The following is a 17448-nucleotide window of genomic DNA, read 5'->3' as shown; positions in this document are numbered from 1 at the left end:
ATGTACCTCTCTCTCAAGCCTCAAAACCTCTCTCAATGAAGTAGGTATTTTCCCCATTTTGCAGAGAAGGAAGCTCAGAGAGATGAGCTTTTCCAAGGCCTCAAAGCTATACATCAGCGCACTGTTAGAAACCCAGAGGTGTCTCCAAGACCTGTGGTTCTCCTACTGAGTTAATCTGAACAGTTTGCAAAGTCTGCAGCTGTAATTGTTTTTGTAGTTAATGTTCTTGAACTGGCAACAAGTAAATAGTTTATTTAATGATACTCTCAATTTGCTTGGGCAAATTGAAATCATGTATTACTTATTTGGGTCAATAAATGTATTTTTTAATATTTAAGTATGCATTTGATTTTTTTCAGGTCTTGCTTTTTGTGGTAGGGAACAGACTTCACTAGTACTCTCTTTGGAGGGGCGCCTCTCTTATCAGGCACAGATCTTACCCAAATAATTAAATATATGCCGTGTCAGTTGAAGCACAAAGAACTACAAGCTACTGTTTTGTCCTTATTCTTTTCTGCTGTGAATCTCACCAGGTTAAAGTTTGGTTTTCACTGTAGGAAAGAACAAATGGCAACTTTGTGAATTGTGGCATTTGAGGTTTGACTGATAAGCAAGACTACTCCAGCACTCAGTAGGAATAGAGCTGTTGCCAAAGACATAGGAAAGTCTGTTGTAAGTGAAAGGAGTGATCTTTGGCATTCGGCCTTCTGAGTTTCATGATAACATGAAGCAGCAGGAACCTTGGAATTGTTCTTCTTTATATTCCGTTCCTGGATAATTACCAACTCTACTAAGATTTTGAAAGGTCCTTTTATTTTGTGATTGCATCTTTCGGCAAGAGCTCTTATTATCTTATTATGCAATTTGTCTCATTTATGATGCTCAGGTGGGAAAACTTTCAACCTCAGCAATTGAAAAGATCACTGTGATTGAGTGTTTTGTGGTGCTTTTGCTTGTTTTGCTGTTGAGCAAGCAGAGTTCAAGACAGGTGAATTCTTTCCAGATGTGTTTTTGAATAACTGGACAGATCCTGGGGTCTCTTCAAGAATAACAAGTGACTGTGTTCTCTCCCTCTTCCTCCATGCACAGCTTCCTGTGGTCACTCTGCTAAGGGCTCTGTAGTTGTGGGATGATTCCACAGTTAATACCGAAAAATAGTTCATCCAAGCAGCCAATCCCAGAGCTTGACTAGGTCTGCTTATTTGTTGCCAAAACCTGTCACTGTCCAGGAGACACAGCAATTTTGCTTTCATTTGCTTTGTTACCATTTTAGGCATGAAATGAAACCATTTTCTGCCAAACATAATGTTTCTGTGTAGAAATAAATCCTTCATGGGTTTTAAGGAGTTGAGAGTCAGGCCTATGAGTAACTGAAACTGTAATGACTCAACTTGACACTGATGGCCTTTTCCTGAGGTAGAGAGGAGGGGATGTGAGAAATGAGGCTCCACCCACAGTGCTCAGTGTCCAGCTCAGCCATAGGCAGCCAGGGTTGCTGAGCCAGAGGGTGAAGCCAGCAAGCTGAAGGGATGTGCCACCGTGATAGAGCGGTGATAGAGCACACTCAGCTCTATGTTAATGACATTCATTCATTCTGGAGGATTTAATGGAGCTTCTACATGGGCCCATGCCAGGCCTATTCAAGGGAGAAATGGGGACCCACCTCAGGGATCGGGGATCAGTTCTTTGGGAAGTTTTCCCCAACAATACCCTGTATTCATGGAAGACTCTGTGTTGTTTTCTTGGGCTCTCCTTGAACACAGGGCTTACGCTGTTACAGTATGCTTCTCTGTGTTCTCGCTTATCTCACTCTCTAGACTGTGAGCCCTTGAGGACAGGGATAATTTGTATACTTAGTGCCTAATACATGTTATATGTTCAATAAATGTCTGTTAAATAATGAAATGGCAATATTCAGCTGCTTTCTTCCATAGGTCCTCCATCCCTTCCAAGGAAAAGAAATATACCAGAAATTCTACCAGTTAAGTACAACTGGTAATCAGAACTAATGAAACATAGTAGTATGGACATGAACAGAGTTGAAAAATAAAGGTGATCATAAAATATGTAGCAATTGCACACAGCATGTATGAAGAATTCTTCCAAACTGGGCTGAGCCATATAAAGGAACACTTGAATAAATGGAGAAACATGTCATGTTTTTTGGTGAGAATTGTTAATGTAGAAAGTATATCAATATTGTTCTTATCTACATTAATCCAAAGTTTGAAGTAATTCCAGCAAAAATTGCAGTAGGATTATTGTTCTATGAATTTGATAGAATAATTTTAAAGTTCAGAAAACTATTGTTTGAGATTAGGGAAGAATGAAAAAAACAGGAGATTTTATCTCATCAAATTTTAAAATATTATAAAATACAGTAAATAAAAAATAAAATAGTATATAAACTCAGAAACTAGAGGCCAGTATAACATACCAAAACATGACAAAGACATTGTAAGAAAAAATCAGACTTCATTAACATAGATGCAAAAATGCTTAACAAAATATTAACAGTTTATAGTAAAATAGAAAAATGGTAATATATCATTACCAAATGGGGTTTATCCCAGAAATTCAAGATTGGTTTAACATTTGAAAGTCAGTGTACTTTATCATAGTAACAGGATAGAAGAGAATTTAGAATGGCATAGCTACAACAGGAAGCCTAAAAGCTGGCCGGGTGGGATGCAGGCTCCCTGCTGAGCAGAGAGCCCGATGCAGGGCTCAATCCCAGGACCCTGAGATCATGAACTGAGCTGAAGGCAGAGGCTTTAACACACTGAGCAACCCAGGTGCCCCAGTATAATGGGCTGTTGATATACAACAAATGAACAGATTAATAAACAACAAATGAATTCTCTAGCACAAAAATGGACCAAGGATATGAAAAGGCTGTTAGCAAGAGAAGAAATATGAATGGCTGCTAAGACTCTTCTACTACTCTGACAACAACCTGGACAACTACAACTAGCAACTGCCATTCACCGAGTGTTTATTGTGTCAGGCACTGGGCTAGGGCTTACATACAGTGCTTCAGGAGATACTGAGTCAGGTGCAGTGATTTACATCTTGCAGTGGAGAGAGTCCAACTTAGGTAGTTCAGATGCCTTGTCCTAGGTCACACAATTACCAGGGTTTCTGTAACCCAGGACTGTTTGCCCCCAAAGCTCTTAATCTTCAGTAGACACTGACCTCTATCTAGCAATGTACTTATGAAAAGAAAATGCAAATGAAAGCAACCTGAAGTTACCATTTGGTTTGTCTGTCAGATTGGAAGTGAGTTAAAAAAAAAATCTTATTGCTAGGAAAGTTTCCTCTAAAGAAAAGTCTGTACTCTCTTCTATAGTTGGTAGCTGTGTCAACTGACATATTTCTGGAAGGCAGTTTGGCAATATGTATCAAGAGCCACATCCTTTGACATAGTATTTCTACTTCTAGGAATTTGAAAGGATTAATTTGACATGTAGTCATATGCATAAGAATGTTCAATTCAGTATTTATAAAAGCACAAGTTTGAAAGAAACTTGTCCGTCAGTGAAGGACTAAATCGGTATGGGAGAATTGAAGATGTAGAGCTGTATTTATTAATTTTTTAATGTCCCTGATTTACTATTGGATGGAAAAGTAAAACAAAGCCAGTTGCAAAACAGACCATGTGGCGCAACCCTATATTTGAGAAACTCGGTGTTTATATACCCACACATGCCAAGAAAAAAGTCTGGGACACGGTGTTGACAGTGGTGTAATTATAAATGATTTATTTTCTTTATATTTTTCTGCAGTTTTTCTGATTTCTTTTTGCTGTACAAATATACTCTGGTTTTTAAAAAGTATTTAAAAATACTTGTTATAATTTTCCCATACTCATGGAACATTCCAACTTGAAGTTTAAGTACAAAATTTAGAGATTTCATCCAGGTCTGTATATTTACTTTGCTTTTGTTAGGGAGTTTTTAGGTTTTCCCTGTACTTACATTTTACTCTTTGAGAGTTGGCATAAGTGTAAGTGCACACACACACATGATTTCCCATGTGTTTTTCTAAGAATTGCCAGAATTTTTTCACTGATTGGGTTTAAAGTAATGGTTTGCCAGCTATTTGATTTACAAATCCAGTTATTGTGAAATTGACATGAGTAAACTTCTCAATAGATGCAGGGGAGTCCTATTCATGCTTGACCAGTCAGCAGTTCGGCAAGGTCGGGTTTTTCTATTGGGCACTTTTTTTTTTTTTTTTTTAAGTTAAGTAATCTGAACTCCCAACATAGGGCTCAAACTCAGGACCCTGAGATCAAGAGTTACATGCTCCACCAACTAAGTCAGCCAGGTGCTCTGGGCTCACACCTTCTTAATAACAAATGGAATTTTTATTTTATTTTATTTTTTTAAGATTTTATTTATTTGACAGAGAGAGAGAAAGAGATCACAAGTAGGTGGAGAGGCAGGCAGAGGGAGAGGCAAGCAGAGAGAGGAGCTCTCTGCCGAGCAGAGAGCCTAATGCGGGGCTTGATCCCAGGACCCTGAGACCGTCATGACCTAAGCCGAAGGCAGAGGCTTAACCCACTGAACCACCCAGGCGCCCCAACAAATGGATTTTTTTTTTTTTTTTTAACAAATGGAATTAAAAAAAAAAAATGGTCTTAAATATTGCTGAAGGAGTCCCCCTCAAGGAACCTCCTGGTTTAGAAAAGTATTCTTTCTGATAAGGAGACAGTCATGTTGGGAATATCTCCTGAGGCTTGATACATAACCTAGAATTTATTATGAAACTCTGAAAGCTGGAATTTTATATGGCTTGTGGGCAGTTTGCACAGTGACTGTGAGCATCTTCCTAACCACTCAACATTGTTTAATGATGAGAATTGTAGGCTAAGTAACTAGGGTTCATTTTGGTGGTATCTCTGAAGATGTGGGTGCAGAGATAGGAGTTCCATTTGATTGAGCTGGTGGTTTAAGAAATAAATTTTTAACTTGCTTACCAAATGAAAGCGGAAAACACTTGTAGTGGAAATACTGGGTGTAGATAGTTCCAAAGGCCATTCGGGGCAACCGAGCAAGGTGACAGTCACCACGAACGTAGTTAGTAATGGGCTTTTAGAGACAGTGTCTTAATGCAGTAGTTAGTTTGAATAATCTTTGAAATGGTTTATTGACCCTGTTCTTCTGACATTCTCTTTCAGAGGTGTACATGTCACACTGATCTCATGTGAATAGTGGAACTCTTATGTAGCAGTTAAGAGGGTGCATTTTGGAGTCAGGTAGCCCTGAGTTAAATAAAATCCAGTCTCTACTATGGAGAAGTGTTGTTACTTTTGGAAAGTTACCCAGTCTCCTGGGCTTCAGTTTCTTCATCTCAAAAGTACCAACCTAGAGCATTACTGAGAGGATTCAATGAGAGAATTTTTGTTAAGAGTTCAATAGCATCTGGTACATAGGAAATACTCAGGTTGCTCTTAGCACATATAGTTCAATCTCTTTTAGAATATTTTGATAAGAAGTGATATATTGGAAAGGATGTATACTGTATTATCTCAAAGACCCAGACCGGAACCCTGGCTGTGTCTCTTAATAACCCTGTGACCTTGGGCAAGTTACTTATGCTCCGAGACTTAATTTTCTCCTGTGAAGTGGGGTCAGTAGTGCTTACCTTATCAGATGTGAAGATTAGAAATAATAGGCTAAGTACCAAACTCTGTGTTTGGAGTAAGTAGGTATTCAGTGAATGGTTACTATGTCATGGTTATAAAGCTGAATATCAAAGAACATCTTAAGGCTTTTTATATTTTCGCTTTCATCTTTGTGTTTTACCTTGTAATTGTAATTCTTTAAGAAATTGAACGCACATAGCTAAGACTGTGCAATATAAGAAAAGTTTAAGAAGTTCTCTAAAAATTTATTATAGTAGTACAATTGGTAAAAAGAATAAGAATCTGAAGTGATGGATGGTATTAGAGAGAAGGATGTGTATGCAGGGCCTGGCGTTGGGCTCCTTGTCAGGGGCCGGTCTCTCAGGAGGAGGAAGCAGGAAGGGCAGTGGTTTCACTGCTCGCAGTCACCCCATCTTACTCCACTGCCCAAGTGGATGCCACAGGTTCCTGTTCCTGTGCTGGCGGGGGCACTGGCTGGTCCTCTAGGGTAGTTGCTGGAGGTGCGCCGGCGGCGAGGAAGGGCCTGGCTGGCTGGCAGGCATTTGTGATGTGATGCGATCTTATTTCCCTGTGCAGGCTGCCCTCCTGGGTGGGCTTCGTCCAGACCTGGGACCTCTGGCTTCGTGTTGGCACAGGATGGTGCTCAGTGCGATCCCTTAGTCTGCTTGTCCTCCCTCCCTCTCTTCTTCCGTCTTTCCATCTATCCTTTAGGTGCCAGTAATAGCGGTGGACAAAACAGATAAAAATCCTTGCCTTCAGGAGCTTATATTTCAGAGATTTATAGCATCCTCAAATTGTAGTGTCTCATTTGCTGGCTGGCTCACTCGATTATTTATTTATTTATAATTATTGAGGTATAGTTGGCATACAATGTTATTATTAGTTTCAGGTGTACAACACAGTGACTTGGCAATTCTATATATTACTCAGTGCTCACCACAGTATGTGTCATCACCATCTGTCGTTATGTAATGTTATAATATCATTGACTATATTCCCTAGTACTTTTCATCTCAGTGACTTCTTCGTTTCATAACTGGAAGTTTGTACCTCTTAATCCCCTTCACCTATTTTGCCTATAACCCCAGCCCCCCTCCCTCTGGCAGCCATCAGTTCTCTGTATTTATAATCTATTTCTGTTTTTCTGTTTGTTTTGTTTTCTTAGATTCCACAATATAAGTGAAATCATATGAAATTTGTCTTTCTCTGACTTATTTCACTTAGCATAATGCCCTCTAGGTCCATACATGTTGTTGCAAATGGCAAAATGTCATTCTTTTTTTATGACTGAATAATATTCTGTCCTAGATCTCTCTCTCTCTCTCTCACATCTCCTTTATCTATTCATCTATCAATGGAAACTTGAGTTGCTTCCATAATTTGACTATTATAAATAATGCATTTGCTTTTTACAACAGGTACGTGAATTTGGATTTTCTTAGTACTTTGCTTGGATAGATGAGGAAACAGAGATATTTTGACATTAAATAACCAGTGCAGGGTAATAGTGCTATGAAATAGAACCCATTATTTTTCATTCTTAGTTTTAGCCCCCTTTCTTCTGTGACAGTCTGCCTTCTATTCTAAATATGTTTTCTATCCTCAAAATGCTTTTTTGCACTGTGTGCCTTTTCCAGTACATCAATTACAGGTAGCCAAGGGAATTGGAAAGAACATTAAATGAGTTCAGTGGACTTGCTTTAATCTTTGCTCCCATTGCTATTAGGGTGAGATTTGAAATCCACAAGGTCGTCTGCCATGCCCTGCGTAAGCTGGCTGTGATGACTTAACAGCTTTAACCTGGGACCCTTTTGCTCTCACTGCCTGTCTTCCAGACACACTGGCCTGCCTTCCTCACCTCAGAAGCACTGCGTTCTTTCCACATTCAGGCTTTTGCTCATGCTGTTCCCTCTGCTTAGAATGCTCTTCTCTATTCCCCTTCCACCCCATCCACCCCCGTCTTCATCCAGCTTCACTCAACTCATAGATCTCAGCTTTCAAACCACTTCTAAGGGGAGGCCCTCCCCATCCCCCAGTCCAGGTCAGGTCCTTTGCCATATATGTTTTCACAGCACTCAGGTTTTCCTTCACAGCACGCTGATCCCAAACCATGGGTTTATTTACTGACTTTCTCCCCTCTTGGAATGACGAGAAGCTAAGCTCCCTGAGGGCAGGAACCCTGGTTATCTAATTCCCACTACTGTCTCCTCAGCTAGCACTGGGCCTTCTAGCAGATGCTCCGAAAAATGTGAGCAAACAGATGAGTGATTACTCTAGCAGCACAGAACTGAGAGCAGCATGAGCAAATTTAAATTTAAATGATGGTTTGTTCAGTTTTGCTTCCCTCCAGAATGGGATTCTAGCAATGAAGGCAGCATACAAAATGGTGGAGATTTCTCCTGTTTTACTAATGTTTAAAATAAAGAATGGGAAAGCAACTACTAAGATTTGGAAAGTTAGTAAAGTGGCAGTAAAAAGTGACAAAGGGGGAAAACAAAACCCAATACAGAGCCTGGGGGAAAAGAGAATAAACCAAGTTATTTGTTTTTGTGTTTGTTTCCCACTAAGCTGTGAGCAATTTGGAGTCAAGTAGCAGAACTTTTTTGGTTTATATCCTCAAAGAGAGTGAAGTGCCTGGCTCAGGTTAGCTGTGGAATAGATGTTGAATGAATGAATGAATGAATGATATATACACCTTTGTTCTTAATGCTGATACTAGAAATAGGAATAGCATGGTTTATGGAAAGAATACTGGAGACCTCGTCTTAAAATTGCATTGCAAGTGAGAACAAGGGACGCCTGAGTGGCTTAGTTGGTTAAGCGGCTGCCTTCGGCTTAGTTCATGGTTTCAGGGTCCTTGGATCAAGTTCCACGTTGGGCTCCCTGCTCTGTGAAGAGCCTATTTCTTCCTCTGCCTGCCTCTCTCCCTGTTTGGGCTCTCTCACGCTCTCTAACAAACAAATAAATAAATAAATTCTTTTTTTAAAAAAAGTGAGAGTAAGTATGCCTACCAAGTGGGCTTGTTGGGAGGGTGGTAGGTAGATGATGCACATAGAATGCTTAGCAAGTGCTGGGCACATGTAATAGGTCCCCAGGAGATTTTGAGCTCCCCTGTTCTGCCTCTCTCCCTTCAGTCAAGTACCAGAAAGGCTTTCAAGGAAGGTATGTACGTTGTTAAAGTAGAGAAAAAGAATCTCAAGGCAGAATCATAGCAACAAAGCTATGACAAAGCTTGGCTACTTGTGTTTGTCAAAACCAGCATGACGTCGGGATGCTTATACAGCAGTGCAGTACATTGTGTAGGAATTGGGGAATAATTATTCCTATTATTATTCCTATTATTCTTTTCTATGGTCAGCCCATTACCAGAAAAGAGAGACCAAACTGATTTATAAAGTCCTTACGTTCAAAACTTTGTTTTGACCTCCCATCATCTCTGTGTTTCCCATCTCTTCTTACAAATATGGCCTCAACCCACCTCTTCCTCGGATTATTTCTTCTACTGCTTCCTATAGTAGTTTTATTCTGCTCTCGGCAGTAAATTCTTTTATTTCCATCATTGCCAATTCAAATGGTTATGATGGGCTGGATGGAGGGTGTGTTAAGTGTTGATGGATCCGCTGATTTCCTTCAGTTCTGACTTCTCTTAGGCTCTGACTAGGTAAGTCAGTTGTTCTCCAGTAACCCAGCCCTCCATGTCTTCCATCTAATGAGACAGAGAAGTGTGAAGTGTGGCGAGGTTTTTGTTTTGTTTTGCTCTAAGGCTGGAGTGAGAATAAATGATTGCTGACCATAACTTGACAGACTTAACATCAAGCAGCAGAGTCTATATGAACCTTGTTCTAGGCTCATTATGGTTGAAAACTGGAAGTCATTGTACAGCCACATCAATTCAGTGTTCTCTTTTTTAAATGTTAATTTAAATTTATTTTTATTTGGTGCAAAATATGCATGGCACTAGAGATTTAAAAACAATCAGTTCCTTCAGGGATGTGAGTCTAGCAGGGGAGATGGACACATGAACAAAACATGGTCCTTACTGTCTGAGAGGGGTAGTGTAGGTCATGTACAAGCAACCAAGGAGACAGTAATGGTTTAGGTCTGGGACAGGTGAATGATGGTGGCATAGGCCAGCTGTGGGAAGAATATTAAGAGTTTGCTATATGAACAAGATTGGAGAGGGTATTCTAAGTAGAGGAAACAGTAGGTGGAGAGACAGGGAGCTATGGGCTAGCATATTTGTGCACAGAATTCCAAGTAATTAGCTATCTCTAGATTGTTGAGTATGAAGACTGTTGAAGTCTGGCAATGCAAGCTAGGTCATGGAATTTCTTTTTTTGGAGCCTTAAAAATTCAAAATAAAGCATACACGTCTGCTTAGGATGGTTTGAGCAATATTTTTGCCACAGGTAGAGACTTACATACCATATGTGTCAGATGAAAGTCAATGAGTCAATGACTATTATGTAAACATTGAAGTCGTATTAATTAATTTAAATAAAGAACTTAAACACGCTGCACTTTACTCTGCTGTTCTGGTTTTCAGGTCACCTAACTAAGGTGGTCTCTTGTCTGGAACTCTGCTCCTTTTTGGGGAAACAAATGCAGTCACAAAAAGCAGTACAACTTAGTGTCTACCTTTCTTCATTGGAGCAGAGGTAGTTCCCATGGAATCAGTCTAAGAGCTGAAGAAAAATGGAGGGTGGCCTCTCCTTGTCCACTCTTGGCCGCCTCGGTGGAAAGAGGAACCTTTGATACGGTTTACCTTTCAGTCAGCCATGTTGCCTCTGTCACCGCCCTCTCGGGTGAGGGAATTGGGTCGTCATTCCACAGCCCTAAACCCTGGAGCAGGACTGCTGTGCTTGCAGTGCAACAGCTTTTTATGGAACAGGAGATGTTGTTTAGGGAATTTAGGCAGCTGGAACCTGCTGCATTAGCAGTTTGGACTAAGGAAGAGTTTTGGAGTGAGAAAATAAAGCTCATTATATAATTTCATTGGGGTATTTAGAAGGCTGAGAGGGGAGGAGATGACAGTATTATGAAGGCAAGCAGGAGAGTTTCGTAAACAGCTCCCTCTCTTTTCACTTTTACTGTAAGCGCTGGGTTCAAACAGGGTGATTACGTGGCCCATTTTGAAAAGGGCAGTCATGTTCTTCGGTGTTCTTAGCTGTTTTGTCAGTTGGAGGAAAACAACAGCGTGGCTCATTTTTTGCAGGGTTAGAGGAACAAGGAAGGGCTGGCAGAGGATGGGGTGGGAAACTGGAGGAGAGAGGAGAGGCCAAAAGTGTCAGACTGTGGGGACAAGGACCTGAAGGAGGCCCGTTGGCCTCAGGGATGGAGCCTGGAACTCTGCCTTTTTAAAGCCTGTTGACGATCTCATCCTAATTTAGCCTTTTGTGGAATCTTCCATGAGAAGCAGTTGCCAGCTTCAGCCTTTCTAGAGAATAGAGTCTGCTCAATTCTGTTATGAGGTCTACCCAGAAGAAGTGGCAGAGCTGGTCCCCTCCTTAGAACCAGGATAGCACCTACGGGAAGTGAAAATCCTCTCTCCACTAAGAAAACACACCCAGTTGTTCACACCTGCCCCCCAACCCCCACCAAAACCCCACCAGCCCTCAGCAAAAACTAAAGTTGACATCACTGTAACCTTTGGCTATTCTTTTTTGTGTGTAAAGTGTCAGCCTCCTGTTTTTTCTTCATTAACAATGGAAATCTTATTTCTCTCCAGAAAAAATCATGTAAGAAAATAGGGACTAGATTTAAACAGAATAAAAATCATTAATAAGTCAGAGAGTCTGACTTTAGAAAAGAAAAAAGGGGAGCAAAAAGAAAAAAAAAGTGTGCTCTTGTTAACCTTAAAATGTGTCTTAAGGGGAAATCATTTAGGTTACGAGTGGTTTCTTTTTTAATCCTACTAATTACTTGATTTTGAAAGAATACAGGGAGTTGGAAGAATGAGTTTTATATTCTTTGTTTCTTCCCTTCTCCTCACAGTAAAACAGACAGATATGTGATTGTAGAGATACTTGAACTGAGTATTCTGACTTTGACAATGGTCAGGACCCAGTGGGTGCTGTGAGGTGGGGAGCTTCCCTGAGGAAGAACCAGGCTGCCTGTACTCTCTTTCCATCTTTCTTCTACACCCAGATGTGAAGGTTTTGAGCCGTGGTTAATGTAGCTTCTTCTTTAAAAATATGTGTACTCTGCCCGTTTCCAATAGTTTTGAGGTTGGTACCCACTAATCTTACTAGGACATACATATTGAAAGTATATAACATCTTATTTAAAATCAAATACAATGTGTTATTTAGGTTTTAATAAATTATCCTGTTTTTATAGGGTATGCTGATGGTCTAAATAAATCTAATTTTTATTGGCATTGAAAGATTTCTTTAAAAACTATTAAGATTAAATATCAATATCATATAAAGCTTTCTAGGAAAATATAATCAAAAGCATCAAGGCCGTCTCCTACTGTTGGTGGTTTCACTTATCTTGAATTTCAAGAGTTCAGAAAGATAAATAAGAATAACTTGTAGTTTTGAAATGGAGAAAGGGAAAGATTCTGGAAGTTGATTTGTATTTTTAAAGTAGTTATTCTCATCTTAAAAATAGAAAAAAACCCAGAAAATTATTTTTCATATATTAAGAAAAAAATGAGGTTATACTTTTGATTTAAATGCAAAGACCAGTATTTGCTAGATGAACATTAATAATCAATATGGAGGCTACTAATTGCAACTCTGTTTTTGATTTATAATAAATATGCCTTCTGTTTTCTTCCTCATTACCACTCGCCGCCTTTAATTACAAGAGGGCTTTCACTAAAATACTTGAACCATTTATTTTGAAACCTCCGACTTCAGAAAAAGTTTACGGATTTTTATAGCATAAAATAGAAACATTTTTATTTTAGAATACAAATCATAAACTAAAACTTCACTTGGAGAGTTTGGCCAAAGATACAAAAATATGTAGAAAGAAAAGTATATTTAACTAATACTGTGCACATTTTTATAATAAAGCATATGACATTTGGATTTAGAGTTTTAACTCTAATAACCTCTTCCGTTTAGTAGTGATTTTTAAAATAGGGGGGAAAATACTGAAGCAGACCAGGTGCTTACTGGATTTTTATCTTGGTTGAGCTGAAATTAGATAGAGAAGCAGGATGATTAGAATAACTTTTTTTTATCAACATCCAAATATTTCTCCTTTTAACATTTCACTTAAATGTAAAGAAATACCAGAAATGAGAGACCCATTAGCTGTGTGGAAGGAATTCTGAGGGTTGTAAGCTATCCATAGTTTTCTATGGCAGGAAGATTGTTTTGTTTTTTTCAAAAATAATTTTGGAGGTGGATTTTAAGATTTGCTAATCTTCCCTAATGCACTTGCCAAGGGTTTTATTTTAAACAATAAAACATTTTTTAAAAGAAGCCTGGTCAATTCATTTTTGTTTACAGTCATCTCCATTTTAGTGTTGCTGTGATTGATACATGAAAATTAGATAGAATGGAATATATTTCTGTGAAAGCTATAGTTTTAACAGCAACATCTACCTAGAAAATGCAGGAGTCACCCTAGATCAATTAGAATCAGTTTGAAGTTCTCTGGTCTTCTTTTTAAAAAGCCAGTGTTGGCTAATAGCATTGCGTGGCAAGTTATTTACTCTTGTCACAGGCAGTTTAGTTATTTTTGTATACCTGTAGCTTTTTCCTAATAGTTAGAAATAAGTCTATTTGTGATATTAAAAAAAAAAAAACAACTATGTACACATGATAATTTTGTTGTGCAAAATACTTAATACCTGTTAAAAGCTTCTTGAGTTGACTTTCAGTTTTAAAGCAGCTCGGTAGTTTGGGGACTCCTGCAAAGGATTCTGGCTTTCTCCGTGGCCTGCCAGCTAAATAATTTTTGCAGTATTTTCCTTTGCTTTCTTATAAACATTTAAAATTTTTACTTGCTTTTCCATAAGTCCAACCAGTAAGTTAGAAAGCACTGAAGTTACTATAAAATTGCCTTTTATTTTTTCATCCATCAGGGAGGAAAGATAGACTCTGTGTATCCCCTGTGAGTTGTTAAAACAGAAATACTTTGGGCTGCTGTTCTCACGGAGTGGTATACTTGCCTTGTTACAGATGAAATGATTTTGTCCAATTGCCTTGCTTTCAAACGAGTTTTGTTGCTTTCTTGCTTAGGCCAAGATATTTACTTTTATATTTGTTGAGAGTATCTTATAATACACTTCTCCCTCATCACATCCTCCCAAGTTTGGGATGAGCATAGAATCCTTTCAGGACTGCGCAGGTTAACTGTTTTTACTAGAAAGCAAGACCCATGTAAAATAGTGGCTCAAGATCATGAGTCTTTCTTTAAAGGTTATCAAGAAAAAAAGTTAAAATGTCAAGAAGGACGGTGCTATGACAATAAAAACCTTATTTTCTCGGTAACTAAAGTATCTCACAGGAGGCCTTGAATCTTATCCTCGGCTGTCAAAAATGTTTAAATATGAAAGTAAAGGTGGTTTGGAGGTGGGCGCCATTCTGTCCTGAAGGCCCACTCTTCTCGAGGTGTATAGTTATTAATCTTGTTTGAATTTACACATTCTAGAGGATGAGATTGATTTGCAGATCGTGTCGATGGAGGTTAGTGCCTGGGGTTTAAAATGAGGCGGCTGATGTAATACTACTCCTAAGCCTTTTTGCTTCTGTTTTTGACTTTCTGAAAATCCTGTTACATAATTTTGCTCTTATGTTTGCCTCTAGCTGTGGTTGAAGTAAATAGGCTTAGAAATCAAACATTTTATTTATTTGTAAAATAAGGGGCTGGACTGTACCCTTTCTAGGCTCTTTGCAGAGACAGGAATCTCCGATTCTGAACTCACATTACTCATTCTACACTCCACCTTTCTACTCTGCAAGCCCGGCTTTTGGTTATCTGATTTGCAAGTCCGTGTTATGGGACGTTCTCTATTGTGATGCAAAACCCCTCAGCTTCAGGTCCTAGCTGATATCAACAACCCAAAGGCGATATTCAAACCACCTTGGAAAGAAAAAGCTTTTCCGAAGGCGGCAAACTTTGTTTTCATGTTAACCCAAAACGAAGTTCTCTCAAGTAGCAGCGTTGGGCTCTGCATGGTAATCCAATCTATTTTAATGCAAAGATTTTCCAAGAAGGCAGGAAACAGTCAAGGGGAAGGCTTTCAGGCATCTGCTGTTTCGTTTCCAGATCCCTCGTGTTAATTTAATGTTTCTAGGGAACCAGTCTCTTTCTTTTTTCTCAGAATGCCTTCTCTAGGAACTGGTGAGTGCGGTGGCGCTGTGTGAACTGACAAGCGGAGAGTCTGGCTCGGGTGCTCGCCGGTCCAGTGTAGCCTTGTCTGGGAGGCGGCTAGTCACCCCGCCGCCCCAGGGGTGCACGGGGTGTGATCTGCGGGTGACTGGGTCGTTTCTCCTCGTTCTCAGCATATTACGCAAAGGCAGTGCCAGGAGTGACAGAGGGATACTAGAAAGCCATGTTTATTTGCATTTGTTCAATTTGGTCTTAGTGAAGGTAAATAGGAAATGATTGGCTTGTCCTCACCCCACCAAAACCGGGGAAACTCAGCCAATCTCAAGGAAACATACCAAACCTAACACGAACCTGAGTGTAATGTGAACCTTGCAGAAACACTTGGCTTTGTGTTTGGGAAAGAGAATACACGGGAAATGGGCATTCCTTACAGCAGCCCGTGGCCATCTTCAGTAGATGAGCAGACAGGGATTGCTGGGGAGCTTCTTGCTGTGGTGTGATGATCAGGCTCCGCAGATTCCGTTTCGAAGGGTCAGACTGTCCTAGTCGAGCCAGGTGTTTCTGTACCTTGGGAATGGGAACACGTTTTGTTCTGAGTCCCTTCTCAGGAGGGCAGGCCCACCGGGTCTCTGTCCCCTTCTCATCTTCCACTTCAGAACCAGAAGTTCCAGACTTCACTTTTGAAGAGGAATTCTGCACAATCAAAAACAAAAGGCTGCCCTTTAAGATAGTTTCATTTTTGTATACTCCTATGTTACTCCTGTTTAGACACTCAGAATGCTAGTAATTGATGTTGTGAGAACGGCGGTGTCTGTTTTCTAGTTAAAGTTAAATGAGTTCACGTGCCCTGCTCTATAGAGCACTTCTGCCTTAACCAGCCCTCTGGTGAAGCCAGCATTGTAGCGGGCGGTCTGTGTAACTCTTGTTGCCAAATGGATGGAATCACAGAATTTTGGATTTGGAATGTAGAGGTCATTCAGGCCAATTTTTTTTTTTTTTAATGGAATTGTAAGAATCTTATAACATTTCTGACGGCTTTTTGAGTCAGTCCATTCGTAGCTGGAGAGCTCTAATTATGAGAATATTATTCCTTATATTAAATCGAATTCCCAGTGTAATTAAAATAATTCAGGATAATGTCTGTAAAATCAACTGATTAGTAACTTAATTACATAGCAAAGCCCCTTCCCAGCAGTACCCCATTTAGTGCTTGATTGAATCATCAGGGATGGGAATCTTGGGGGACATCTTCTGAATTCAGCTGAGCACACCCATCTAGGCACAGTGTTCCTTTGATGCTAGTAATCATAATCTATGGTTCTAAAGAGACTTTAAGCATCTTATGGCTCAGAATTTTGCAAGGTAAAATTAAAATTTAAAAAGGCCAAGAAATATGAACTATTGCTTAAGAATTTTTAGGGGTTTAATGAACTGATGAGGGAGCAGGAGGCTGGCTGAGGACAAAGCAAAAGCTGGCGCCTTGCACCCCCCCCTTCATCCGCTCCCCTCCATATGTGTAGCATTCCTCAGGCACCCCTGACTGCCATAAAATGATAAATAATTAACTTGCTGAGATCACAATCCTGCAAGACAGGAGTCTCCCTTGGTTTGCAAATGTCCTTGAGATTACAATAAAGAAGTTACCTTATCAATAGCCCAATTTCCAAAGACACAGAACTCAGTTCCTCAAGCCCTAATGTCACCCTCCCCTCCATAAAAAACCGAAGGAGGCGGAGGTAGAAGGAAAAGCAAATAAAGTTAAATTTCTTCTAAACCTAAATCTCATTAACAAGGATGCTTGATAGCAGGAATGTAACATTCCACCAGGAGACTCCCAATTGTCTTTACTTGATAGTAACCAGGCCTTCAATATCCCAATAGTGCTTTTTTCGCATGCGTGGGCTAACCGGCCAGCTCTGCTTCTGTAAGATTGCTTTGTCTGCTTTCCCGCGGGGTCCCCTGACCCAATCCACTGACGCCAAGTACGCCTGTTCAAACTGTCAGTCAATCAGCTCAGCCCCACCCGAAACTTGTTTGTATCTGTCTATAAAATTTCTGCACATACCCTGCTCCGGACCTCTCGGCGTTATGGGCAACGAGCGGCGCAGAGGTCCGGGTTTGAACCTGCAATAAACGACCCTTGCTGATTGGCTTTGACTCACGTCTCTGGTGGGGGTAATACTCTATTGGCATTTCAGAACCATTCACCTATAAATTTTTCTTTTTTTTTTTGAACTCAGACTCAATGTTGCAAAATCTTCCCCAATCTTCTTGTTTAATTTTGGTTTTGGCATCATATTGTGTAGTATCAGATTTCAGTTTATTCTACTAGTATTATATATAATGTCGATCACTACATTTTAAAAAGAATAGTTTCTGCAGTCTGATTTCAGCCAGGGAGAGTTTTTGTTTTGTTTTGTTTTGTATATTAAAGATTTTATTTATTTGGGAGAGAGAGAACACATAAGAGAGGGAGGGAGAGATCATGAGCAGGGGGAGAGGTA

General features: G+C 39.8%; 1 protein-coding gene and 1 long non-coding RNA gene across 2 annotated transcripts in view; one reads left to right on the top strand and one right to left on the bottom strand.

Annotated features, from left to right (window-relative positions):
* The window catches only part of CRADD (CARD and death domain containing adaptor protein), a 184656-nt gene that overhangs the window by 36135 nt on the left and 131073 nt on the right, over nucleotides 1–17448 (top strand). The gene's annotated exons all lie outside the window — the stretch shown is intronic.
* Nucleotides 15156–17448, bottom strand: part of LOC309869002 — a 37664-nt gene continuing 35371 nt past the window's right edge. Inside the window, exon 2 of the long non-coding RNA XR_014313921.1 lies at nucleotides 15156–15637. This is a non-coding gene — a long non-coding RNA (uncharacterized lncRNA). The remainder of the gene's footprint in view (nucleotides 15638–17448) is intronic.

The sequence above is a fragment of the Mustela nivalis genome (assembly GCF_964662115.1).
Source record: "Mustela nivalis genome assembly, chromosome: 7".
NCBI classification, from domain to species: Eukaryota; Metazoa; Chordata; class Mammalia; order Carnivora; family Mustelidae; genus Mustela; species Mustela nivalis.
The sequence above is the reverse complement of the archived record's forward strand: the minus strand, read 5'-3'. Positions and strand labels throughout refer to the sequence as shown.